General features: G+C 39.9%; 1 protein-coding gene across 1 annotated transcript in view; it reads left to right on the top strand.

The window, feature by feature from the left end:
- Positions 1–11285: 11285 nt before the first annotated feature.
- Positions 11286–25853, top strand: part of DENND2B (DENN domain containing 2B) — a 162633-nt gene continuing 148065 nt past the window's right edge. The window contains 2 exon segments of the mRNA XM_024118672.3: positions 11286–11371; positions 13440–13561. The gene's annotated coding sequence lies outside the window, so the exon portion shown is untranslated.

The following is a 25853-nucleotide window of genomic DNA, read 5'->3' as shown; positions in this document are numbered from 1 at the left end:
GAGGGTTTTTTTTTTTTAATGTTCTAGTCTTTTATTGGATGAATGTTGGTAACAGTAATTTAAAGAATTGTAAGCCCTTTCTAAATACATTGAATAGACATTTACAGTTTGCTGTGAGGAGAAGAAGAAATGAGTAAGAAAGTCATTGTTTTTGAGAAGTTTATAATCTAAGAGTGGAGGTACGTACTATGTAAACATGAGGACTGAGTAACCGTGATGTACAGTGGAACTTGATAAGTAGCATAGAACAATGTCTGGGGAGTTGAGAGTGGCAGAGGTTACTTCCAGTTTGGGGACCTTGAGAGGTACCTGCACCAGGCTGGAAATCTAGGTATGATTCCAGAAAAAAAATGCATCATGGAAAAAATCCCATGAAAGGGAAATATTCTTTGCATTTGGGGCAAATGAAAAATACATGCCAATGTGGAGTTTTAATGTCCTAAAAACTGACAGTGTATTTTCATAGACCCAGCTGCTTTTTAAAAATTAATATATTGATCTTCCTGTTCCCTTCCAATTTTATAACCCTCCTAACCTTTTAAAATATAACTCTTTTAACTCTCTCTCTTTTTTAAATTGAAGTATAGTTGATTTACAATGTTGTGTTAGTTTCAGATATATAGCAAAGTGATTCAGTTATACATACACATATATCTATTTTTTTGAGATTCTTTTCCCTTATAGATTATTTAAAAATATTAAGTATAGTTCCCTGTGCTATATAGTAGGTCCTTGTTGGTTATCTGTTTTTAAAAAATATATTTATTTATTTATTTGGTTGCACCAGCTCCTAGTTGTGGCAGGTGGGCTCCTTAGTCACGTCATGGGGGCTCCTTAGTTGTGGCATGAGAACTCTGAGCTGCGGCATGCATGTGGGATCTGGTTCCCTGACCAGAGATCGAAGCCGGGCCCCCTGCATTGGAAGTGTGGAGTCTTATCCACTGCGCCACCAGGGAAGTCCCAGTTATCTATTTTATATGTAGTAGTGTGTTTATGTTAATCCCAAACTCCTAATAACTCTTAACTCTCTTAAGATTTACTTTTACATATTCTTTAGGATGAAATTTATGTTTATTCTTTCCATCAATATTTCTTTATTTGTTCAGTGGTCATTTATTAAGCCTCTGTTCTGTATTGATGTTTGGATGTATTTCCATTCCTGGAAGCTCTAACAAGTGGAGTAGGAAACCAAATTTCTAGGGTTAGTTTTATACCAGTCCTAGAGGAAACTTTACTTATATTTCCTGGTCTGTACTAAGTTTACCTAATTATAATTATAGGTATACCCTATTTTAAGAAATAATAGAAATAAATTAAGATTTTTAAAGAAATAATAGGGTGACTATATCATTTAAAATGTACTATTTACACTCAAATATTTGTATCTTTCAGTTTTGTGACTCTTTTTTCCAGTCACATACCATCCCTTCGCATTTTGTGGTGAGTGCATAAAATGGTCTACACACAAAGTTTTGTTTTGTTTTGTTTTTTCCCATGAGGCCCAATAGTAACTAAGGCAAAGATGTTCTGTTTGGGAGGGAAGGAGCAGACTGGGTGGATATTGGAAGTAATGGCTGGTGGCTGTGGACTATGGAGAAGGACCTCATAGTTGCAGTGGCTCAAATTGTTATCTGAGGTGCCCTGACTACAGGATAAGGCAGGCAGGTAGAGAGGTATGCTATATTTGTTATATTATTATGTTGTTACTTGGGCCAGGGAAATTTTGCTCTGGGTTGTGGACTGGGTAAGATTGGGCATAAGATGAGTGGGGCATAGGATGCTTTCAGTGTGAGAAAAGGGGAAGAGAAGATGGGTGATGGGTTTGTAGCAGAATAGAACAGGTAGGCTGGTGGAGAGAGGAGGTACAAAAAAGCTGACTAGGCTGTATACAAGGCAGGCGATTTCTCTAGCTAGTAGGTGTTCTGAGTCAACACCTAGATCCTCATCATGCTTTTTGCAGTTTAAGAAAGTGAGGTGAGGTCAAAGGTTTATTTTAGTAGATATGACAGTAGGATTTTTGGATCCATTATCTGGTACATAGTGGGGACAGAAGGAAATGTACTAGAAAATATTTCAGACAAATAGGTTAGGTCTGGTCCTCTAACTTAATCTTTGATTTAATTTTTGTACTGACATCTCACGAGATGTTAGTTAGATGCTAGCTTAGCATCAATGCTAGCATTTGTAAAATAAAATGTTAGAACAAAAATTAAGATAATGGATGTAAAATATTTTGAAAAATTAATTGCTATATAAATGCAAGAAAATCTTATCATTGTATAATGCTAAAATATTTAGAGCTGCTGCTAAATGAAAATTTCTTGTAAGATAAAGCTTCACCAAAATCATGATGAAAATTAATAGAAAGATAAGATTTAATTTACCACCAAATTTCAACAACCATGTACTGAGTATATGCTTGTTGAGCAGTGAGGTCCATGTGTGTTAAAAGTGAAGGACAGATCACTTGTTAGAGATTCTAAAGATACCATCATTTAAAAATCCTCTGTGCCCTTTTCTGCTTATTGTGTTCATGATGCTACTAGTTAGACTTAGTACATTTGCTTTGTAAGAAGTCAAAGAAGATTTTTCCAAAAAAAGATGATAGTCTGTTTATCTAGGCCCTCCAAAAGCATTTCCTGCCAGGCAGTTGACATGTAGCCTTGGCACAATTTCAGGAAACTATTTGCTTCTGTTTACTCTTTCCAGATACAGCATCTCCTAGGAATTGAGATGAGGAATCTCCTTTAACTCTTTTAAATTTTAGAAGCATACTTTATATAGCACTTTAGAATCTACTCTTTATACTAGCACAATGAGGATTCTTGTGCCTTTAAAAGAAAAATGCGTCTGTTTTAGTAATTCCCTGCTAGGAAAATCAAAGCCTTTAACTGAGTTAACCCAATAAAATGTACTTAGAATATTCCTTTCCCCTAAGATTGTGAAGATAAATCTCTTTCAGAAAATGCAATGCAATTATATCTGAATATGTAAAACTTATTAAATTATGGGACAACTGATAACATTTCCAAAATCTTTCCTCACTAAGAAAAAGAACCCACCATTGAGTTTCTTCTGAATAATATGTTCTACTTAATTCATTTATAATATTTTTATTTTTCTGTAACATTTCAGAAATATTTTGTAAAGTGGGCTGTACTATATTTAAAATAAATTACTCAAAATTTTTATTCCTTTTAGGGAGCCAATTTGTTTCTAAATGTTCTTAATACTCATTTTACAGTTAGGAATGCAGGAGCATATTATATATAGCTTTATTATAACCTCAGAATACATGTTATTTTAATTAAGTATAAATATATCTTTGAGGGAATGTGATGGCAAATGTATTAATTTAAAGAGAGAAATTGGAGATACAGAAAGGTATAATTACGTGATGTACATACTACAGTTAAATGTGAGCAAATTTAGGTCTTCTCTTTACACTGTTGTTAAATAAACTAATTATTACTTACCTCCTTTGTCCTGCCAGAATGAGCTAGAAAGGATTCTAAAATTCTAGCCAGCCCCAAACTATAGGCAACAATGGATGGGGAAGGAGGACAAGAAGCTGTGGTGAGACTGAAATAAGTGGCATAAGCATAGGTGGCAAGAGAATAAAGTTTGTGATCAGGCCTGGACTAGGGATCCAGAGCCAGATAAGTGTTTGAGATTGGGCATATCCATGATCCAAGACCAAAACAAGGCCATGGATCAGAATCAGATAGCCTCTGAATGGCAAGGCTCAGGGCAAGCAACAGATCAAAGACAAAGAGTATAAGAGATTGACATACAAACACCAGTGGCATGGGTAGATGGGGAATAATGAGCACATGTCCAGGGTCTGGAGTCTCAAACTTAAGGTCTGCCATTAGAATCTGACCCCTTATACATCTGGACAACATAGGTCTCTCACTTCCCACCCTCCTTTCTCTCTGTCATTTACAAGATTTCAGACTTAGTTGGAAGTCATGACCCTGCTTTTGCACACTGATACTGAAGGCTTAGGTGCTGAGATGAATGGCTCCCTGCTTTAAGGGAATCAGAAATCAACATAGCTTGCTGAGGTCCACAGAGTTCTGCCTTAGAGGCTGGAGTTGTAAGGGCAAAAAGATTGAGCAAACCTAGGGTCACCACTGGTACCACAAACAAAGAGTTATCTTGGTCTTGTGAATTGGTGGCTTTGGTCCCTTCCATGACTTCTTAATCTGTGTCTTGAAACCATATTGACTTCTGGACTGTGTGGCCCTATAACCGTCTGATCACCGAGTGACTGCCTTAACCCGATACTGAGAATTTATACTACCTTGATTTTCAGGACTTCCAGCTACATATTCCAGAGGAAGTAAAGAATAGGAAATCCAGAACCAGGATGAAACAAGCAAAATGACTGAGACATCCATTCTATTAGTCAGGAAACTAGCATCACTGTTCTTTGTGGACTGAATTCATCCCCACCCTCACTGCATTGCCTGTCCTGGATTAAGCCCTTAATAAATATTGGTTGAATATTGAATTATGGGGTCTGCAAGTGATGGAAGTAACTAAATGGGAGGAGTGAGGGCATAACTCCTGACATAGGCACAGAGCCTGAATACAGCTTTCAGATGTGAGAAAGATGGAACTGTATTGCTATATAGGAATGTCCTAGAAATGAACTAAGGCACAAAGAAATTATTGACCTATCCAAGGCTGTAGAACCATTCAGGGAAATTAACTGGAAATTAACAGTGTCTTTGTTCCTAGATTTTTGCTGTGCACACTAAACAAATGGGTTATAAAGATTCAAAACAAAAACAAAAAAAAAGATTCAAAACAGTGCTTAGGCCAGCAAAAAAAGTTTTTTTAATTAATGTAAAGTTTGAGCAAGTGAAATTTTGAAGATGATGGAATCTAATTGATAACTTCCTTACTCTTTAACCTGTAAATAATCTCCCTTTTCAAAGTGCTCATTATGTATAGTAGTGATTATGCAGAGAAAAAGCCTGTAATGAAAATGTGGTATAAAATTGTGTTCTTTGTTCAGCAAGTTAAAACAAGCTGGTCTGTAAGCAATTATTATCTTCATCAAAATTCCTAGCTCTAATGTTTTGGCTTCTTTGGCCCAGCACGTATGCCTTCTCAAACAATTGGATGGGTTTAAAACACTTAGGAGATGTTTGTGCCTATATCTTAATGTAGCATCAGTTCAACAGGAAAAAGAAAAAAAATGTAAGATTTGGCATTGTGGCATGGTTTTAAAAAGAAAAATCTAACCAAAACTAAACTAAACAAAAAGCCCTGAACGCTTAAATCCCTGCATACCGAATGAACATTCTTTACTCAGCTCTTAGTAGCAATATACAAATGTTAATGTGAGTAACCTTTCAATAACTTAGTATTTTAACAGAAACTCCCTAAACATTTATCATTCCATTAGTCAAGAAAATAGTTATTTTATTATACTGTTTATTTGAAATCACTAAACATGTAAACTTGGTCATTTTAGGACTAGGACATCTCCTCCTTGACTCTAACCTGTAGTCTAGAATTTCCCATAGAGTTTTTTTCAATTATAGGTACCTAGACCCTACCTCTAGAGATTCTGGTTCAGAATATCTAGAGACACCCTGGACCAGAGCATTGCATTTTGAAAAGCTCCTCAGATGATTTTTTTCCCCAGAGGACAAATATTGTATTCTTTACAGAAATATAAAGAAATCAGAAGATGACTATAGTTCTCCTCAGGTGATTTCTGATGTGCACCAGAGGTTGAGGACTGCTTTTGTTCCTACTTTACTCAGCACATTGCATCCAGAATTATTTTCCTCAAGTGCACATCATGTCACTTTTCTCCTCAAAAATATTGTCTCTCTACGCCCTTCAGAATACGATTAAAATTTCTTAATATTGTTCTCATGGTCTTCCTGGATCTGACCCTATATTAGTCAGAGTAGGATTAGTTTACACTGCAGTAACAACCCCTAAAATTTCAGTGACTTAAGATAGCAAGAGCATATTTCTTACTCATACGACATGTCCAGCGTGGGCCAATAGGGAGGCCCTCATTTATTCAGGGACACAGTCTTCTCCTTTGTCTCACAGGGCTTTGCAGGGAAGAGAGGCGTGGCATCTCTTACCCATTCTTCAGTCCTTTGCCAGGAAGTGACATGTGTTGCTTCTGCTCACAGCCTGTTTGCTAAAGCAGCCCCATGGCCCTGCCTAACTGTAGGGTGACTGGTTGATATAAACTTCTGAGGACTGGGAAGAGTATTAGTCAGCACTAGTAGTATGTACCACCGACCTTTAATCTACCATTTAAAAAAAAATTGAGGTGGAATTCATACAACATAAAAGTTAATCATTTTAAAATGTGCAATTCAGTGGCATTAATTACATTCGCAGTGTTGTGCAACCATCGCTTCTGTTTAGTTCCAAAACATTTTCATCACCCCCAAAGGAGTCCTTATACCCACTTCTCCCTCACCCTGGCCCCCGGCAACCACGAGTTTTCTTTCTGTCTCTATACATTTACCTGTTTTGGATAGTTCAGAGAAATCATACAATATAGTGACCTTTGTGTCTGGCTTCTTTCACTTATATGGTGTTTTGAATGTTCATCCACATTGTAGCATGTATTAATACCTCATTCCTTTCTGTGGCCAAATAATATTCCATTATATGAATATACTACATTTTGTTTGTCCATTCATCTGTTGATGGACAGTTGGGTTATTTCTACCTTTTGGTTATTGTGAATAGTGCTGCTGTGAACATTTGTGTACAAGTATTAATTTGAACATCTGTTTTTAATCTTTGGGGTATATACCTAGGAGTGGAATTGCCGGGTCATATGGTGATTCTGTGTTTAACTTTCTGAGGAACTGCCAAACTGTTTTCCACTGAATCTACATTTTTAGTCTCTGTTACTGTAGTCAAATGAGGACCGGTCATTGTTCCTAAAGCTACTGTTTCACAGCTCAGGCAATTCCTTTGGTTTTGAATTATCTCCCCTTCTTTTCTATTTATTGAAATGGAAATTCTAACAATCATTTAAGGTTCAGTTCCAGCCCTCTCTCCCTCATTTCTCAGTAAAAATCTCTACTACTACTGCAAATTTCTATATTTCTTCCTCATTGTCTCTTTTATACCACTTATTTTATTCTGACTAGTTGTTTATATATATTTACCTTCCTCACTAGATTATAAACTTGCTGGTACAATTTATTTCTCTTTTATTCCCTGTGATCAAAATCAGTTTATTGCAGATGTTTAATAAACGCTTGTTGAGTGAATAAATACCTATATTTATATAATCATTTTTTCTTATTTATTATAGGTTCTTTTTCTGCAAGTAATATGGACTAGAAGATTTTTTTTTTGGTACGCGGGCCTCTCACTGTTGTGGCCTCTCCCGCTGCGGAGCACAGGCTCCGGACGCGCAGGCTCAGCGGCCATGGCTCACCGGCCCAGCCGCTCCGCGGCATGTGGGATCCTACTGGACCGGGGCACGAACCCGTGTCCCCTGCATCGGCAGGCGGACTCTCAACCACTGCGCCACCAGGGAAGCCCAGGTCATTCTTTAATGTAGAGATATTTCTTAGATATAAGGCTGACTAAGCCAGCCTTTCTGAGCCTGTTCTTGTCTCTAATCCATCTAATGAGCACCTGGCATCTCATCTTATTCTCTGTCAGGTCCAGCCCACCCAGCATCATCAGTCAAGCTATCCTAATACTTTCTTTAAATAAATACTAAATAGCCTAGTATTTGAAATAAAACCCCAAACAACATTATAGAACAAGAAAAGAAATGAACTTAGGTCTGACTGAACCTTTTTGTAAGCTGATTATAGAAAAAGAACCTTGCTCTTAGGAACTATATCTTTCGTGTACTTTGGAAGGGGAGAGTGAAAGGCACTATTCAGGCAAGGAAAATAGATTCTACTATGAAAAAGGAGATAAGTGAAGTAGTTCAGTTCCATTATCCCTTAAATACTTTAACAAACTAATAACTTATTTGTAATTTTATGTTAAAATCCCAGTTAAAACACTTAAGAAAGTAATCACTGAAATCCAAAGGAGATTTACTATCTTGACAAAATTAATTTATATCTTAAAGGATAGGTTCTTAAGATCTTTATTAATAACCTAAACATATGTTAATTATATCTACCAGGAATACTGTTAATTTTCCCCCTTAAATTCTGTGTAGTTATAAATAAAATCTTCATTTTATCCCAATAGAAAATTTTCAGGTTGTGAGAGAAAAATATCTACTGTCTTTGTATATGTATATGCCAGAAATTTCTTACAGATTTTCATTGTCAGTCAGTCAACAGGAGGAACTATTTATTGGAGGGATTGTTTGAGAAAAACATAAAATCAGGAGGTTATTTACAAACAGATGTGATATTTTTAAACCATATCTGTATGTTAACCAACATTGCTTGCTGAAGCTATTTTGTAGTCTGGAATTGTGCATAGTAATATTCACAAGCAAACTGAAAGTTGAATTCTGCTAATCCTACCAATACACTGGGGTAGAACTTGAACCCTTAGCCTTGCTGTAGAATGGTGATTTTTACCTTTTTTGAGATTATGAACCTCTTTGAAAATCTGTTACAGTGTATGGACCTCTCCTCTCAAAAATGTATTATGCACACATAAATAATTTTGCATTCCCTTTGAACATTTCTGAAAAAATATACAAGAAACTCCAGTGATTGCCTGAAGAGGGAGGAACTGGAGGACAAGAGTGGGAAGGAAGACTTTTTTATATATTCTTTTATACTGTTTTTGAAGTTTTTAAACCAGGTATATATCTTACCTATATATGTATGTATATATATATATACATATATATGTGTATATATATATATATTTAATGTGTTTTCTTAAGTCACAATGTTAAAAATTTTTGTACACAATTTTGGGTTCTGTGATTCTTTCCCCCTACAATCAATTCCTCAATTTTAAAATCTTCTTAAACTTTTGTAAACAATGTATAGTAGGAATATTTTTTTAAAGCATTCAGTTTAAGGATTTTTTTTTTCAAAGTTAGGCTGTAAAGGTAACTGTGCTCCAGTATGTTGCTTACTGTGAAGGAAAGAACTATATTCTATTTCAATTCATATAATATCTTGCTTGATTCCTTTTGGAAAGCCTGTATGAATGTGTGGTGATAGAGGGGCTTTCTTCTAAGGGAAAATTGCCATACATAGAACTGACAAAGATCGTAGAATTAGTTTACTCTAGTGTTTCTTAAATTTGGAGATTCTAATTCTGTAGATCTGGGACTGGAGCCAGAATCTGTATTTCTGACAAGCTTCTTTTGTGATTCTGAAGGGTTAGGAGATGCAGGAATTAGTAATCTAGTACACACTATTACGCTTTACTTACTGCAAAAACTAGTTGCGAGGACTTAGTTAACATCTGTGTGAATATAAGTAAGCCCCATTCGCCTTTTGAGGGGCTTGGAAAAGTGGAAAGTAAAAAGCCAAAGGGAGTGACAAGGTCATCCCTTTGCACTCTTGATAGCTATTTCTGAGGTGTGCTGGGCCTCTGGAGATTACAGATCAGAGGTTGTTTTATGTCAAAACTGGCCCAAAGTCTTAAAGCTTATGGAAAAACTCCAAGGGTAAATATGGGGTGCTTTAGAAATGAGGCTCTACTTAAATTTAGGGAGAATGGAAAGCAGGATTGGATTAAATAGTACTTGTTGAGGTTATGGATTAGTGATTAGTAATTATTTTCTTTAAAAAATGTTTTAGGATGATTTCAGTCTTTAGCATTTAAGTTTAGCTGTTTCAACAAAACATACTATTTTTATTAAAAACAAAAATTTTTGAAAAAAGGAAGTGATATGTGGAAAAGCATGACCTAGAAAACTTAAAGGTCATCTGGGCCGACCGTCTTTTCCAGTTGCCTGCCTTAGAGAAACCTGGTTATTTGGATCATGTGGCATAAATAAGCCACCATTGCCCTTTTAATGACCACATATAATATTATAGGCAGAGTACCTAGGAGGAAATAACTGCTTCATGAGTACTAGACCTGTACATCTGAAAGACTTCCTTGAAAATCTTAAGCCCTTTGTTCCTCAAAGAAAAAAAAAATGCCAAAGCAAAATCCATGAACCAGAAAACCCAAACTACTCACCATGCTCAAGTGCAGAGTTTAAAATAGCAGAAGGAAGTAAAGCCCATCTCTGTGACATCAAGTGCTATTTTGGTATACGGCAAAATAGTTGAATTATAAGTCCCTCAATGTTAAAATATTAAACAGATCCTTAGCTATAAGATGTGTTGCCAGGCATCTGTATGGAATATAACCATGTAATCAGAGTGTATTGTACTTCTCCACACAAAGAGAACCAAAGCTACTGCTTCTAAAGATTAGGAAACTTTCATTAGACTGACAGAAGACAGTACAGAGGAAATGGCTTGGGGGTGGAGGAGATGTATGAGAGAGGATGAAAGGAACAGCATTCATGCTATCCAAATTAGAGCCAGGATGTTTATGTCAAATCTTGTCTTGGCTCTGTGTTGAGGGGACTGAATAATGGGGACATGGGAAAGTGTATCTCTGAGATCCCTAAATTAGGCACGAAATACACCAAATTCTTCTTATCAACGCTTCTTATTTGCAGCAGTCTCTGCACATTTCTGAATATATATTGTGATTAAAATCCAAACCCAGCTAATGCTAATTATTCCTTCCTCTCTTTTTGTTGCTGGTATCCTTTCTAAAGATGTTATTTCATTTTGTTGTTTACAAGTCACATGCCTCTACCGGATTGTAACCTTATGAGGAGTGTTTTTATTTATCTTTCATTTATTCAAATAGCATATATTTATTGTGCACCTCTTTCATGCTGGGCACTGTGTTAGGCACATAGGCTACAGTTTTTAGCAAGATAGACCTAGTCTTTGTCCTCATAGAGCTTACACCTCCCTTAGCACCTTATACATAGTTGGCTTTTTTTGTCAAGTGATGTGGACATTAGGTTAATGCAAATCACTAAATTAATACCATTTAAAATAGCATTAAAAACATTTCAGATGTCAGCGTCTCTAATATATCTTTGGCTAGTATTAAGATGAACTAATACTGACATCAGTGGAATTTAGACTCAAGACTATATTTAGAAAAGTTAAGGGATGTTACTTTTCTTTCTGAAAGAGAATATCTAATTAAGGTTTTTCTTAGGAATTAAAAAAGTTTGATGCATAATTTGCAAAGCATTGGCAAACAAAAAGAACAACTATTTGTATGTCATTATTGCTCTCTTACTTTTCTTTAGCACATGTAAGAGGCAGCAGCAGCAGTACCTGCCAGAGATGAAAACAGTTACTATCCTGGGTCTGAAGAGAGAACATTTTGATGCTTTCCAGTGAGTTGGCTTTCTTTACAGGTGTCACGCACAAGAAGAACAAGACCTTAATAGAAGTTTTAATAGTTTTGGAAGTGGGAAACTTAAGAACCTCTGTACAGAGCTTGGGAGCTGCAGGTGGAATTTGCCTGGAGCATTGTTAAATTTTGCGGCTTGTGTTCCCTGAGGATTCTTCTACATGACTTCTCTTGTTGCTTGTGGAGGGTAGAACCACCCTAATTTGAGATTGGAGAAGCTGGAGAAGGCTCAGTCCATCTAGATAGCCCAAGTCTCCTGAAGGGTTCAAGCATGTCAGTGAACTAGAGTAGAAACTCACTGTTAGATTTTGAGTTTGGAGTAAAGCTTGTTTTGATTTGCCTAGTTTCAAGTTTTCTCCTGTGTTTTCCAGTAGAGAAATGAAAATCTTGGGTTTTCCTTAAGAACCAATTCAGTTTACCAAAGACTGACATATTTTTCACACATAGACAACTATGTAAGGCCTTCTGCTAGCAAGGCCAAACATATGCTCTGGCACCAGTTTTATTGAGATAAAGCATTAATACTAGTAATTCATGTTAATATCCTTTTTTGGCAAAGGAACAATAGACTATCAGTTTGGTTCTTGCCACTTTTTCTGTTGGATCAAGAACAAGTTAAATTATCTTCAAGATGTATCAATATCTTAAACTCCCCATTATTTTTTTTCCCCATTATGTTTGATGCTTGCCCTGCAGCTGAGTAAGTACTTCCTTAGGGTATGTGACAGTTGAATTGGCTTGAGCTTTGGAAACATGTCTTGGCCTTAGAGCCTGTTTATGGTTATTCTTTTTTTTTTTTTTAACAAATTTTATTTATTTGTTTAATATATTTATTTACTTTTGGCAGTGCGGGCTTTCTCTAGCTGTGGCAAGTGGGGGTTACTCTTTGTTGTGGTGCACAGACTTCTCATTGCGGTGGCTTCTTTTGTTGAGGAGCACGGGGTCTAGGGTGCACAGGCTTCAGTAGTTGTAGCACACGGGCTCCATAGTTGTGGCTCGCGGGCTCTAGAGTGCAGGCTCAGTAGTTGTGGTGCACGGGCTTAGTTGCTCTGCGGCATGTGGGATCTTCCCGAACCAGGTATGGTCATTCATATACGTTTGCTCCTACAAAATGTAACTAGGTTTGTGAAAGTCAATTTTGTGCATTTCACCATTAAGTTCTATTTATAGTGATTTATGGGATGAGAAATTGGGCTACATGGCTTCCTAACATCCCATCAAGTATGTATGGGTTTTGATTTTAAGTGATTTGCATTATTCTTTTCCAAGTGGATAGTCATACTGAGTTAACAATTTCTTTCAGAATTCCACTAATAAATCACACATTCTCACTGCTAGTATTCCATTGCTTTTTCTTTAATGACACCCTTTTCTAGTTTTTGGTTTTGCAAGCTAATGGAGTATTTAAAACAAATTCTCAGAATGCCCTTAGAACTTTCGGTTCAGACCAGACGCCTTGGAACCCTAGTGCTTTCAGAGTTCTTCCGCTACTCCTGCAATACCAAATGTAGCTTCTTTTAGCGCTAAGTCTTTTTGGGTTTTGCAAGGCTCCCCCAACCTAGGGCTGGGAGAGCGGAAAGAGCTCATCGGTTAGTTTGAAGGCAGGCGGGCTGCACAGGCAGCTTTTCCCAGACTCTCCCAGCTCCGGCTTTTCATGCATACCAGCAGAGCCGCTTTTTTCCTCCAGTGATTGAAACCATCTGGACTGCAGGGGGGTCACGTGTGTATGAGAAAATGACATAAAGTTTCAGACCCCCTTGTGCTTTGCTCCAGACCCAGACAATTCTTGGCCGGATGGTCCGAGGTGAGGGCCGGTCCAGTTTGAGGACCAACTCCTCACCCTGCCCCCGAGCCCCGTCTTCCCATCCCCAGCGCCCTCCCTTCCCCCTTTGCGCACACTCAGCGCGGTTTTCTTGTTCCCTCCAGAGCCTCCGAGCACACTCCCTCCGCCAGGCTCCAGCAGCCCACCCTTTCTGTCTCGGGTGGAGGCACACCTCCTCCACGCCCCCCTCCACTCAAATCTATGCTCCCTCCCTTCTCTCTCCCTCCAGCCCGGCCGCAGCCCTGGGCGCGGATGCCCGCCCGACGACCGCCCTCTCTCCCGGAGCGGCTCCTCCTCCGGGCTGCGCGGCTGCAGTCAAGCCCCCATACGTGCGAGCTGGGGAGCGCAGAGGTAAGTGCGTCCGGGCCGCCGCCCCGGCTTTCCCTGCCCGTGTTCTCGCCGGGAGGTTGCTTGCTTTCCCCAGTGCCCTTGCTCCAGGCCGGGTGGCGGGCAGGAGGGCCGCCGGTTCCGGCTCTGCCTCTGCCGCGCCCTGACCTGCCGCTGCAGTCCTAGCCCTTTTCCCGCTATTCACCACTCCTCGCCCCGGAGGTGTTCCAGCTCTGGGAGTGTTTGCGTTCGAGGGGCCTCTGAAGGCGCAGACGAGCTGGGCTGTTGGAGGCTGCCCTCCGGACGCTCGTGGCTAGCCCTACTTCCCGGCTCCGCTGGGGCGCGCAGTTAGGGGTGGGGAACATGGAGCCGAGGGTCTGGGGAAGTGCAGAGCTGTGGTGTGCGACGAGGAGCCCGAAGTCCGAGCGGTCCTGGGAGTGGGCTCTGTGCGAGCCCCAGGACGCGCCCGGGCTGCTCTGCAGCTCTTCCCTGGAGCTGTGGTAGTTTGTGTGCAGGCTCCTTCAAGAACACACACACACAGCTCAAACAAAGGAAAATGAACTTCGCACTCTATTACTTTGATTACCTTTCCTTTCTCGCCCTTGTTCTGAAGTGCACTAAGTATTAAAAGTGTATTTTTCAGTGACCCAAGACTAAAGGACCACACTTCAGCCAACGTTTATGCCACCTTATTAAAGAATTCAGTAGTTTGTAGAGTTCAAGAGACTGAACGTTTTCAAGTGTTTCTAAAGAGAGATTATTGCATTTTCCTGTGGTCTTTATGAGAATGTGGTTTATAATTACTTGAACCTGAGTAAAACAAGAACTAAGTGAGAGAATTGGCCTTAATGCTGCCTTAGCCCAGCTCTTGCTATTATCCCCATGCAGGTGTTTCTGCTGTTTGGACCGCAGGGTCTTGGGAATGGTGAAGGGGTCATTATCCCATCTCCAGGACTGTTTTGAGCTATCCCTTATGTGCACATACGTCAATTGGCCATCTTAGGACAGGCCACAAGGTTAAAATGCAAGTGACTGTATTACTGTTTTTTTTTTTCCTCCAAGTAATATTTTCAGAAAGTGAATCCCTTCACTGATGAGATTTTTCAGAAATAGGGGTTTATGGCTGTGTTGGGTTTTCGTTTCTGTGCGAGGGCTTTCTGTAGTTGTGGCAAGTGGGGGCCACTCTTCATCACGGTGCGCGGGCCTCTCACTATCGCGGCCTCTCTTGTTGCGGAGCACAGGCACCAGACGCGCAGGCTCAGTAATTGTGGCTCACGGGCCCAGTTGATCCACGGCATGTGAGATCCTCCCAGACCAGGGCTCGAACCCGTGTCCGCTGCATTGGCAGGCAGATTCTCAACCACTGCGCCACCAGGGAAGCCCCAGAAATAGGGGTTTCTAACGGATCAGAAATAGTCTAGGTTCCAGAAAGCTAATCAAAGGTAGAGACCAGATTGCTCTTAATCTGTCTCCCATGCTGAATTAAGGGCAGCACAAAGCAAGGGCTCAAAAAGAACCTGTTGAATGCATGGAGTGAATTAAAGCTTCTTGGTCTCTGCCGGCTTGGCTGAGAGTCCCCCTGTGACTACATAGATTAAGGCTTCATTTTCATTTACCCAATAAATATTACCCTTGGAAAAACTCCCCAAGATATGGGCGAGATTTGGTCAAGTGTATGTGGGAAGTGGTATTATCCCGTAATTGGGCCAGAAGGGCAACCATTATTGGTAGACAACCCCAAGGCAACTGAATCTTCAAAGTATTTTTTATTGAACACTTAAATTGTTATTGGCTTGACAATTGATAAAAACTTTGCTCTTGGGTTAGTGGACTCATCAGGGAAAGAGGAGTGACACATAAGAGAACAATAAAAATTTTAGATCCATTGGCTTAGACTATAAGAATTATAGACGCTCAGAGGAGAAAATGGTTATGAGCCAGGGTAGTTTCATAGACGAGAAAAGATTTCAATTAGGCGTTGAAACAAAGCATGGTTCTGAAATTAGTGGAAAGTTGATGGGGAGAATTTTCAAGAGGAGAGAGTAGACCTTTTGGATTGGAGCTAGGGAAAGAAGTGATGCTTACTGAGCATCTACTCTGTGCCATATGCCATGTTCTCTCTTCCATCTTCTAGTGCTATGAAGTAGGTATTGCTGTTCTTGTTTTAAAGAGAGATGATCAAAAAGATAAGTAACCTGTTCAAGATCACACAAATAGTAAGAAGTAGAGCTGGAATTCCAGCTCCCTGAGGTCTGATTCTAAAGCTTGTGCTTCCCCAGCTGCCTTCCACAATGGCAATGGCAGGTTCAGTTGAGGCAGACTGGTCAGCTTGAATTCTGGCTCAGGAGCTGGAACTTTATCCTGTAACATTGTCTAACTTTTAAAGATTTTTGAGAAAAGAAGTGATGGGCAATGTTTTTAGATTAATGTGACATCTGTGTACGGGAATGTGACACGCTCATCTTAGGTAAAGTGCAAGATGTAGTTCTTAATTAGCAGGTTAAAGAAAGTGAGTGTAGTCAGGATATCTGGGTGTGTAAATTCCTGCCCCGTTTCCCATATCCTTCGATGGCTTTGTTCACTAGGTAAGAACGGGTTGCACAGACCACAGGGCTGCCAGGGATCAGAGAAGAGCTGGGTCCCAGCAGGTGAGCGTTGACATGGAATGTGTATGCGGAGCAGCACGACTGCCGGTTTGTCATTTATGTTCCCCATGTGTTTCTCAATGCTTTGGTTAAAAATTTTTTTCTTTCCTGACTACCCTGGGATGTAGATCAATGTGGTAATAAGAGCCTTTCCTAAGTGGCAAAGTTGAGCTCCCAAACTAGGGCCTCTGCCCTAAAGATGTTGTTTAAGTTGAGATGCCCTTTTCCCCTAACATTCCGTTGCTTCTTATAAATGCTGAATTTTAAAACTTGGCACTAGCAAGGTAAAAGTGAATTGAGATTACCTCTCTTATTAATAAGACCAATTAAGAGAAAATGTACATTTATTTCACTTTTTGTTATGGAGGATCAATAGGATGCCTTGGGGTAGTTACTGTGTGGGAATTTAGAAGGGATAGGAAAGCCAGGATTTAGAGATGTGCAAAGCTCTTTCTACCTGGCCACATTTCTTACCAGTTAATTGTGTTGTTCATGTGTACAGCTAGGGAGCTTACAGGGCCATTGACTATCCAAGTTTATAGGTAGACCCTTTGATTCTCTGCAGATAATGGGTTCAGGAAGGGAAGCAGTGGGTGGAGCCATTTTGTTGGAATTGTCTCCCACTTTGAATGAATACAATCTAGATTTCTTGCTCTTCCTTGTGCAACCTCTAGGCCTTTTCCTCCTCCGAATGTGTCAGTGCTCTGAAGACTTGGTTCTTAGGCCAGGGAATATCAGGTAACAGGAGGCTGCACAAAAAAGGGCAGCTGACAGAAAAATCAAGTTTGTCAACTAAAGAAGTTTTAACTAATGTTAGAGTCAACCATGTTTTTTTTTGTAAAATAAAAAAATGCAAAACCAAAATTTGATCTCAGTTCTCCAAATCCATTTTTACCTTTAGGAGCCTCTAACTGGAGAGCTTGCCCTATTGAATGAGGCTTTGGTGTGTGAAATTCTCACCAGCACCTCTAAATGTGTCAGGACATGACTCAGTTTGGGTTTTGGACCTCTGAGGAATGTGACCTCTTGGTGTAGGGGATTTAGAGTCCAAAGATATGGGTTAAGGTTCCAGCTTTGCCATTTATTTAGAAGTGTCTGGAATTCGATGTTGGAGGGATTTCTTAGCTCAGTTTATCTAGTTCTTCTAGATCAGGGTAGTCTCCCAGGATGAACTGTAGTTCATGCCCTGATAAGTCCCTTGGTTCCTTCTCCCATTTTGTATCTTGTATCACCTGAAAGCCATTTTGTTTTATCTGTAGTCTGTGGTTAGAGATGAGAAAGGAATACCATCTAGGATTCTCTCCAGAGAATGGCAGATCTCATTGTTAGTTTACTGGTGGTCTTTTGGTATGGATTTCTGTGAGAATGCTCTTGAGGTTAGTTTTGAGAGTTGGGGTCTCAGAAAGAGACTTTGGCAGTGCTCTTGTTTAAATGTCAGAGATGTTTGGTTGCATTTTTGGCTCATTGCTTACACAGTTGTTAATGTTTTTATATTTCGTAAAGATCTGTCATTTTTATAATTTATTAAAGGAGTGATTTAGATTTTCTAAGATAGCTAAAAGCTTAGAAAAATAGGACTAGAATATCCTTTTGATACTCAGATGTAATCTCCTAGTATAGTAGAACCACTTGACTATTTTAACCCACTCCACCTCCAAATATCCTTAAATCTCCACCTCCAAATATCCTTAAATTTTTCTCAAGAGATTTGCTCTCTCTCAAGAGACTTCACAACCTCTCCAGGAAATGTTTTCTGAGCTTTCCAGACTGATGATCACAGATTATCTCCTTGTCATTAGCCTGAGTTTTCTTTTAGTGTTTCTTACTTTTACTGTTTTCCCATCCCTCTTCAATGCACAGCTGTTCACAGAGTGGACAAATTGTCTTTCCTGGACCCTAACGTCAGCTACCAAAAGTGCAGATTGTTCCTTCTGTACCCATCCTTCCCTTCCCTTTCTCTGGCTAAACAAGCTGAGCTTTCTCTGTTTAAGTCTTGCTTTTTAGACCTATGATTATACTTGTTGTTTTGTGTGTTGTTTTATGCAGGAAGTCAATATCAGCTATGTTGGTAATTAGAGCTCTCAGATTGAAGGGAGCCTTTTGGAAGTAAAATGTGCTTTTTTCCTCCCCTATCAGCATGAGTAATTGTGGAATATATGTAAACTCTGGAGATGATCTTTTAAAAAAAAATTATCACCAAAAGAATTTTGCCCAAGTCCTTTAAGGACTTAAAAAGAATCCAGCCTTTGCAAGATTGTGCTAAAAGTAACAGACTAACCCAATTAAGGCCTTTCTAGAAGTGTGGGAATCATTTGTTCAAACCGGAATTTAGGACCCCCAAGCAAATATGATAGAAATAATCTGGTTAACCCTTTATTAATAGCATAAGAAAGAAAACCCTTTTTAATGGACCTCTTATGATAAAGGGCCATAGTGATTAGAACATGCTGAGAGTCCTGATTGTCAGTGTTCTGGAAACTACTTTGAGTGGACAAGTGTCAATGTTGGTGGCTTTTTGTCTTTCTTTGACATGAAGTTGGGATCTTGGTGTTAATTTAGCTAAGGACAAGTTTGAATATAGATATTTGTGGATTTTTTTTTCCCCCTTCTCCCTACTCTTCCCTTTCTCAAAGGCTAGAGTGGAGTAGATATAGCCTCTAGTGAAGGAGTCAGTGTCTTGGGACATTTTGTCAGACACTGGTCTTCAAGGAAGCACTCTGTATTGCTACCATTTGTACACTCTGGTGTTCAACTAATGTTATTGAATATCTGCTATGGACAAAGCACTGGCTAGTGCTTTGAAGCATCTGTTTGTTCTCTTATTGCTTTTCTTCAGTGAACATGCTTAATATTAGGTGTTTGATGAATTGATTAGTGGGTAGAGTTAAGAAGTTAGATGGGAAGTAATTTTTGGATAACCCTGATTGGATTACTGCTATGGGGAAGTGGCTGTTTGTACATCACTGTGGCTTCTGCTCTAGATGCTGAGATGACCCCTGATAAAGAGGCTCAGCATGTGGGCATGTATTTTCTAGTGAGTGAACAGGGCGCGGTCAGTTATTTTTGCTATTAGTCATGTTAGGTTACATATACTGTTTCTGGGAACTCCACTTAGTATAATATCTCCTGCATTAGAAAGTGCCCAATGGGTTAGTAGTAAGGATCGCCTGGAGAAGTTTTTCCTGAAAGTCTGGCCTTGCCACTTGAGCCAGGGATGGATTCTAGGTGCTTAGACCCGAAGGGCTTCTACACAAACCAGAGTGATCCTAACACTGGGATCCAAAGGGAATGGAAGTTCTCCTGAAATTTTGTACTGCTATGGGAGGGGAATCAAAGCTTTTGCTTCTCAGTGGACATTAGAATCTATACACAGAGACCTAGGGATGAAGAAAACCAGCTTACAAATGAATATTTAGTGCTGTATAGGGTTAGGAAGAGCATGGAAAAATGGGATTTAAGGTCAGAGTGTTCATTTGAGTCCTTAATGTACAATTAATCAGAGATAACAGCAGTGAGGGTTTTGTTTTGCTGTTTTTTTCCCTCCACATCTGTGTTTTGACAGGTCACTGCCTTGAATTAGAATAGAATTTAGGACCAAAGTGTTTATACGGAAAGTGATAGCAGAGTCATGGGAGATGAGCAGAGGACACTTTTTATCTTATTTCAGATGGACAATTTTTAAACCCCCATGAGTAGCTCAGTGGTCCAAATTAGTTAGAAATAACTTTGCTGAAAGGTAATGGTAGAATAACATTTAGCAGCCTTTTGTCTGTTCCAGGTTTAGATATGAGTGAGAAAGCCAGTTTGGGAGCAGTTTCATGTGCTCAGCTCTGCCCACATTCAAATCGCTGACATAGTTCCCATATCCTTGTCACTGTTATTGGTCCCTGGGGGCCCAGGGGCAGATCTCAGGATCTGAGGCGCAGATGTGGTCGAAGCCACATCAAGAGTTGGTCCTGGTGGGTCAACATTATTTTCTGTGGTTATCACCAGCGCTGGGGGCGTGGGGAGGAAGGTGGGTAGGACAGTGAAGAAAAACAGAAGGGCATATAGTTCTGTGGAAATTGAGTAAAGAAAGAAACTCTTAGAACTTCTTTTTCCCCCTCATTGACTTTTACCTTTGTTCTGTTGGAAACTCGTATCACTTGAGGTCATTTTATAAATACGCAGAGTCACTAGCCACAGGCATTGTGACACCTGTGCATTGGTGGAAGGAGCCCTCCTAGATGATTCTCTGGATGTGCATTTGACTTATGCCCATTTTCTTTCCCTCTTTTCACCTAAGTTTTGATGCTGTTGTTTTTTTTAAGGAATAATTTGGCTTCAGTGTCCAAAATTCTTTAGTGCTATAGGGACTGGGGGCCAGGGGCCTGAGTGTGACATGTTGCCAGATAGGAGAGACTTTTACACCTAGACAAATCTCCAGGAAAGAAGAGACAGAAAAGTTTATACACAAAGCATAAGGATTGGAAGTCAGAAGGGAAAATGGTATGGCAGGTGCTTTGGCCATTGTGACTATCTCTATCAAGATGGGCCTGATGGTTGGATGATGGTGTGGTACTAAAGTTATCTTATAATCCACATCATTCCTTGAAGAAGACAAAGAAGTTTTTTCCCTTAAGAGAAAAATATAATAATATATTGACTTAAAAATTTTTAACTTACGTGATGTGTCCACAAGTGAGTTTCAGACACCCTAGTATGTGTCTGACTCTGTGCCAAGCATGGTAGTGGGTATACAAGTATTTGAAAAAACCAAAAAAACCAACCCTGAACTTAGAACATATAATTGTTGCCTAAAGAACTCTATAAAGTATTAAATTATCAAGCTTTAAATTGTGAGTTACGTACAGGGGGTTTGGGGCCCCAGACAAGGCTTAGGACATTGTAGGTTTATGGAAAAGCCTTGGGTTGAATGGAGGCCTTTGGAGATGTCGGAGTGCCCCAGGGCTCAGGCTCCAGCCCCCTTTTCTTCTCTATCTGAACTTTTCTTAGGTGATCCCATGGCTTTAAAGTACTAGCGTTCATGGGATGTTTACTTTGTGCCAGACTCTGTTCTAGGGGCTTTACATACATTAGTTTAATCTTCAGACAACTTGGTGATGTAGGTACTATTATCCTCACTTAAAGATGTGGAAACTGAGGTCAGAGAAATGAACTTTTTTTGAGATCACACAGTTTATAAACTGGAGAGTCAAGATGTGAACTTAGTTGGAGACTGGATGCCAAGCCCTTAACTGGCTCTGTTTAGCCTTCTAACTGGTCCTGAACTCCTCTACCCCTGTCCCTTCTTCACATAGCAACCTAAGTATTATGTTCGTCCCCTTCTTTAGCCCTTGTAAGGAATCCTGCCCATCACACTCAGAAATAGAGTGTGAATCTTTCTTTGAGAATGCCTTTCCTTTCACATTTACTACCAAGTCCTTATGTACTCTAACCCCTAGCCCTCCCACCAGCTCTTCGCCTTCCACCCCATCTCTTCTGTCTCAGAGCCTTGGCCCTGCACCTGGGATGCTCTTCTTGAATATTGCTCATTTGCACCCTCACTTCATTCAAGTGTCGGCTCAAATGCACCTCCTCGGCGAGGCTTTCCCTGACCGTCCGATGTAAACTACTCTTAGTCAATCTTTAATGCTTGCTTTGTTTTTCTTCCTAAAATTACATTACATATTTGTGTGTTTTTCCTGTCTGCTTTTACAAAAATAAACAAACGCCATGAGGTTAGGGAGTTGGTCCATCTGTTTCCTGGTATCTTTACTTTTTAGAACAGGACATGGAACGTTTTCCTTAAATATTTGTTAAATGAATAAATGGTGTCATATGCATTTGATGTTCATGTTTAACATTACTTGGATAAAAAATAGTGGAGAGGGAAGGGATATACAGGTGATACATACAGGTTTGGGTCTTACTTGGCTTTATGTTTATTACCAAGGCTTTGCCATAATATCTGGCCAAGAAAATGCTCAGAAAATCTTAGTTGAATGAATGCATTGTTTGATTTATTTTGAATTCCAGACATAGGAGTTCAGAGAAGAGAGAGTATTGTGGACTGGAGTGCTTAGAGAAAATTCACAGAGGACTTGCAGACTTTGAAGGAGAGATGGATTTGGTTGGTCATATAGGAATTATAGAGTAGTTTTTAAAAATTAATTAATTAATTAATTTCTGGCTGTGTTGGGTATTCATTGCTGCGTGCGGTCTTTCTCTAGTTGCGGCGAGCAGGGGCTACTCTTCGTTGCGTTGCGTAGGCCTCTCATTGCGGTGGCTTCTCTTTGTTGCAGAGCACGGGCTCTAGGTGCGTGGGCTTCAGTAGTTGTGGCACGTGGGCTTCAGGAGTTGTAGCTCGTGGGCTCTAGAGCACAGGGTCAGTAGTTGTGGCGCACGGGCTTAGTTGCTCCGCGGCATGTGTGATCTTCCTGGACCAGGGCTTGAACCCATGTCCCCTGCGTTGGCAGGCAGATTCTTAACCACTGTGCCACCAGGGAAGTACCATGGTGTAATTTTTTTAAGCTGAGAGGATTATTAAGATGATCTGGTTCAATCTTTCTATTTATAGACAGGGAAACTGAGCCCAGAGAGGCGAAGGACTTATCCAAAGGTACACAACTAGTGTATGTCAGAAATGTGTCTGGAATCAGGTATTTAGGTTCCTAGGTCAACTCTCTTTCCTCTATACAGTGATGTTGGCTTGTGTGGGATAGAAATTGGCATGGAAATTAGGCCATCCTAATTGAATCAGCAGGTTTATACAAGAGATATATGGGAGATATGGGAAGCTGAATAAAGTAAAGACCAGATGTTGGAGGATCTTGAACTTTATCGTGAAGACTTTAAATTCAGAATGACAGGGAGGCATGTGAAAATGCTTTAAGTCTTGCGCTGTCTTTTTTCTCCAATGAAGGTGACCTAATTGGTAGTATAGAAAATGGATTGGAATTGAGGAAGAAAAGTGGAGCCTTGAGGAGTTAGGAGGCCCTTGTAACGATCCAAGTATTAGTGTAGTTAGGGGCCTAGTAGCATTTCAGTTTTTTTTGTTGTTGTTTTTGGAAATTCGTGGTGGTTTTTGAAGATGACATGTAATTCTTTGGTAAGATGTGTGTACCTAGGTTTTTAAGAGAGTTTGGGAGTAAAAAGCCTGGAGAACTGGTATTTTACCTTAATTCTGTACATGGTTGTAAATGACATTTTAGTATCTAAATGATAATTCCTCCCTAAAGAAGCCAAGCCAGGTTAGGAAAGTAGGGATAGAAGATAACACTATACCAGTGTGAAAACAGTGATGGAGGGGATGGGGAAAGGCAGGAGGAACAGATGGACAATGAATGGGAGCAACTTCTAAGAGAGGGCCTGGACCTCTCTATCAGAGGAGCTGTGCTGTGGCTGGGGAGTCAGGCCTCCAGGGACCCCAACTTTGCACCGTTTCTTTAGGACTCAGGAGGCCGATGGAAGTAAGACCTGCCTCCTGGGCCCACAAATGCTTTGGGTGGATGGGTTGTAATAAAGCCCAGGCCCATACATGTAGTCCACATAAATTTTCAACCAGAGCTGATGAGAACAGATTGATAGAGTCCTTACCAGGTCAGTGAATTGGCACAGGGTATGATATTTTATTAATTTATTTATTTTTGGCATCAAAAAATCTGAGAGGTTTTTTTTTTTTTTTTTTAATGTTGTAACAAGATTTTGGACCAGAAAGGAACATTCCTTTTTAGACATTTTCAAAGAAAAGAATTAATACAAATTCTTACAAGGGAGGTATTATAAAATTAACTGTAGTTTCAGTGAGCATTTATTATTAGTTGAGGAGTGACAGACTCTTCCAGCAAGTCAGGTTTATTCACATATGAATCACAGATGTTTGTATTTCAAAGTGTCAGTGGATAAATTATTTTCTGAGCATTATAAAAAAGCAATTCATTAACATTAGATGAAGATACGAGGTTATTACTGATTGTAACAGTGTTGAGCCAGGCTGAAAAGCTTGCTCAGGTTTTGCATGCATCTATCCATCCTACCGAGCGTCTGAGCACTGATTTCATATTAGGCACTGTGTTAAGTGGTTTGGGGAATTCAGAGATGAAGGAGATTACAATCCCTTTATATTTCAGAGCCAATCTTTCTAGTTGTGTCTCCTGCCACTTCTGATAATGTCTACACCTGAACCACACCACACTCACTGCACACTGTTTTCCAATCATAGCTACAAGTTTTGGCTCAGGTATTCTTTCTTTGAGAATGCCTTTCCTTTCCTTTTTTGCCTAGCAAAAATCCTTCAGGGTGTGATACTTTAAAAGTTTTTTCCATCCTCAGGAATCTTTTTCCATCTCTAAGGAAAACCTTTAAAAGTCAGCAAGAAGTGAGAACACAGACCTTCAAATAATATCTCATACTGGATCTGAGAGTTTGGGTTGCAGAAAAAATCCTAGTGTATTCAGCATTCAACAGATTGAGCAGGGCCTATTAAACACCAGATACTGTGCTGAGCATTGGAGCTTTAATCTTTTGATCATATTGCTTCAAGTGTTATTAATATAGAATATTAACATTTGGTTCTATTTTGCATTAAGGTCTTTAAGCCTCCAAGGTTATATGGCTTGGTCCATAAGCTCTCAGTTAGTTCAGACTGTTCACTTATGCTTGCATTCATTTGTTGAATGTGTACTGTGTAACAGCCAATATGCTGAATGCTGAGGCAGTTTTGAAGAAAAGTGAGAATTGGTGAGGGTCCTTAACTGGTTGACTGGAATTTGCCAGGTAGATCTGGTAGCTTCCAGTTTGCTGGGATTCCTGGCCAAGAGGGGAGTGTTGTCAGCAGTAGTGTACCTCCTTCTTTTGTTCTACCCACACTGGGCACTCCCCTCTCTCCCTTACCTCTGTCCCTGGCCATCTTTAAATTTAAGAGAAATGAAAATTAGCTTCTTTGCATTAAGTTTGGGAAATTCCATTAAGGGCAGCACTTCCTGATGAAACTGTAAGTTTGCAGTCTTTCCGGAAGAATTTCTTTTGCCCATGTGATCCCTAAGAAGAGGCTTTTCCACGGGAACTTTTTTCCTTCCTCTGAAAGTTGCTTTGCCTGCGTTGTAGACACTGGGCACGCAGAGTTTGGTATTTCTTAGGCCCTTCACTTCTGCCTCCTTCATTGGCTCTTTGGGGTTGCTGAGAGGGGCATGGTGTCTTGTTTTCTTAGAATGAATGACACAAATGAGAGGGAGGCAATCATGCTAAATTTTCCCATCGTTTGGAAAAAGCAGCTGCTCAGAACAAAAGAAGACAGTTGCAAAACAGGAGTGTTTTATTGAATCTTTGGATTGCCATCTGGAGTGAGGTTGTTTTCCCCTCCTTTGCTTGGCATCTGGAACTAGCTTGTGTACTGTTTGAGGTTTGCTCTGCTTTCTTCGTGTCTATGGGCTTCTTTAATAGAGAACTACAAAATATAAAATTATCTTTATCTTCAACTTTAAATTGGTTCTTTTAAAAATATAATATGTTGGACTTCCCTGGTGGTCCAGTGGATAAGACTCTGTGCTCCCAACGCAGGGGGCCCGGGTTTGATCTCTGGTAAGGGAACTAGATCCCGCGTGCCACAACTAAGAGCCAGCATGCTGCAAGTGAAAGATTATGCATGCCGCAACTAAAGATCCCTCATGCCGCACTGAAGATCCTGCACG

The sequence above is a fragment of the Physeter macrocephalus genome, chromosome 16 (assembly GCF_002837175.3).
Source record: "Physeter macrocephalus isolate SW-GA chromosome 16, ASM283717v5, whole genome shotgun sequence".
In the NCBI taxonomy this organism is placed as follows: Eukaryota; Metazoa; Chordata; class Mammalia; order Artiodactyla; family Physeteridae; genus Physeter; species Physeter macrocephalus.
Note: the sequence above shows the minus strand (reverse complement) of the source record. Positions and strands in the feature narration are given on the sequence as shown.